The sequence below is a fragment of the Vombatus ursinus genome, unplaced genomic scaffold (genome assembly GCF_900497805.2).
Source record: "Vombatus ursinus unplaced genomic scaffold, bare-nosed wombat genome assembly UNPS02014791.1, whole genome shotgun sequence".
Taxonomy (NCBI): domain Eukaryota; kingdom Metazoa; phylum Chordata; class Mammalia; order Diprotodontia; family Vombatidae; genus Vombatus; species Vombatus ursinus.
Window position 1 is genome coordinate 19,329,110 of NW_020954569.1, and position 3,109 is coordinate 19,332,218.

Consider the following 3,109-nt stretch of genomic DNA (forward strand, 5'->3'; position numbering starts at 1 on the left):
CTTCCTTCCTTCCTTCCTTCCTTCCTTCCTTCCTTCCTTCCTTCCTTCCTTCCTTCCTTCCTTCCTTCCTTTATTCTACATAATTGAGCCACTGCTCTGTGTAAATCATCATGCTATTAAAGCTTAAAACTGAACTAAGATTTTTGTGATACTCTGTATATCACTGCCAGTGGAATCATCATAATGTTAACATTATTTATTGTGTAATGTTATCATTAGCATATCAAGTATATATGTATACATATGTATATATGTATATATATTATATATATATGACAGATTTATTCAAATATTTTCAGTGGCTTCCTATTAAATATATTATAAACTCATATGTTTGTCAATCAAAAGCCCCTAGTCCATTTTAGCTTTCCAGCCTTGGTCACAGTGGCCAACCTCATGTATTCTCTACACTGGCCATCCTGTACTACTAACTTTGCATAATGCCTTTACCTCCATTTCCTCTATACTGGGACTACCAATTGTCAAATCCCTACCCCAGCTCAAATACCAGTTTCTCCATAAAGTCTTCCATGATTTCCCCAGCTGAAGGTGATCTATAGTTTATCAGATCTCATAATATATTCTGTTGCTCACTATTGCTATTTTATTCAAATTGTGTTATGTTTAATATATTATTTATTATATTATTTCAGGAAGACAAGATAGCCTGATGTGGTGGAAAGATCACTGTTCTTGGAATGAGAAGTTCAAATCCTGGCATTAGAATAGCTACCTATGTTACCTTGGATAAATAATTTATTCTTTCTGGACTTTAATTTCCTTTTTTGCAAAATGAGGGAACCACACAATGACATTTAAAGTTTTTTCCAACTCTAAATCTGTGATACTCTGAGACAATTCTTAACAACTGATCTAGATTGTAATATCTTTCAATTAGAGATTATGTATTATTTTACACTGAAACATCTCCCCTGTCAAGAAAGGTGTTTTTTCACATAGTAGGTACTTAATGAGTATGTATAAAATTAGTGAAGAAATGCTATAAACTGCCACAAAATATGACATTGTCTTTTGACAGCTATTGGAGCCTTCTTCCTATCTCCATTGGTCTTCTCTGACATCTTGTCTGTAACGATGAAAGAAAACCTACAGGCTTACAAAGTTATTCATAAGTTTAAACTTTCAAGTGCAAGGATAGTTGTATCATTCCTGAATCAGTAAACTAATCTCAAAGTTGTAATTCCAAAACAGCTTTCATTGTGTATATAATTATAAACTTGAAATGTGCCATGTTAACAAAATCGTCCTTTTGCCTTAAGTGTCAAAAGACATTAATATAAAAGAGACCTGAAAGAAGTTAAAGAGTAATACTCATTATTGCAAGCTCTCATTGGAATAGTTGTTTCATGGATAAAATTATATATTTTTAATAATGAGCCATGATTTTTGAACTAAGCATTGTCATCAATTTAGATATTTTGAATTTGATCATTCCACCTTAAACACACACTTACATCAATCTATAACATATTCAAGCAATGTTCATTTCAAAGCACCCTGACATACTTTATAAAACACATTATCACTCTAAATACTTCTAATGCTCAGGGACAATAGACTTTTTTTAAGAATAGTTTTTTCAAACTATTTTCCAGAGAATTCTACAAATGTATGTGTGTATGTGTGTGTGTATGTTTCCCTTGAGGTAATTATCAAATTGTAATAACATGTCAAATTCAACTCGACAAAACCTAGTAACTTTCAGCCTGAAGCAAAGTCCTGAATCTCTGGCATGGAGTAGATTGTATTTGTAGCTAATTGCTTTTTAGAACTGTTATTCATAGATTCTATGTTCTGTCAGAAAACAGAAAGATAATTTTGTTAGCCATAGATTTACAATATTTCATCTCTTCTGATTGGTATTGAAAGCTATACATTTTTAATATTTAAAATGTATTTATTTTCTTTGACTCATTATTTTTGCATTATTTGTATTTTATGGATTGTAATTCTTTGCCCCTGGCATGTAATGTTTTCAGACAGGAATTAGAAATCCAATAATATGATTTTGAAAGGAAAAGTAGGATATGTATGTTTATCTGTATAGATATGCACACATATATTAAGGCTTAATAGTTTACCACTGAACTAAGAATTTTACAACACCTTATGTGTATATACACATGCACATATTTGTGCATATGTATATGTATTTATGATTTGCATGAACACATGCATACAAAAGTGTATACATATGCATATATGTATTGTATATGTAGGAGTAGCTAGGTATCCTAGTGGATAGTGTTCTAGTCCTGGAATTAGGAAGACATAGGCTCAAATCTGGATTCAGATATGAGCTGGGTCACCTTGGGTAAGTTGTTTAATCTCAGTTTGCCTCTGTTTCCTCATCTATCTCTTATGGTTGTTTATAAGGAACAAATGATATGACAATTGTAAAGTGCTTAGCATAGTTCCTGGCACATAGTAAACAATATAAAAATGTTTTATTATTATCATTATTATATACATTGTATTAGATATCCATTTTGCTTATGTATAAGCATGTACATATATGCTATATGTAATATATTTATATGTACACACACACACACACACATATATATATACATATATAGGGATAAAATAATGGAGGCAAAGTAATTTAAATACATTAGAATTATGCGCAATAAAATAACCACCAACTTAGGGTGTGTGTAAGTTATGTGTGTCCAGAGGTAAACATCACATCTAGATATGACTTCCAGGAAATGTGAATAGATATTTCTAGAGTCTCCTTTGCCCATCACTCTCTAAGGGAGATTTTGATTACTTCAAGGAGGGGAGCAAGTGATCAAAATTATCCAAGCTTTTAACAAACAGGAATTAAATAAATTATACAGTTTAGAATATACAAACCCATATATGTAGTGAATTAGGTCTCTGATGGGGAGTCAAATATCTCATATCAACCAACTGAGAATCCCTGATCTCTCTCTATTGGAAATTTACCAAAGTCTTTAACATGATAAGAGGGGATATAGAAATGATAAAAATGCTCAATCCTAAATGTGTCAGTTCTTTTCAGATCGTTTCTCTTTTTTCATGAACCTTTCCCAGAAGAGAATCTGGACATACATATTTCCTT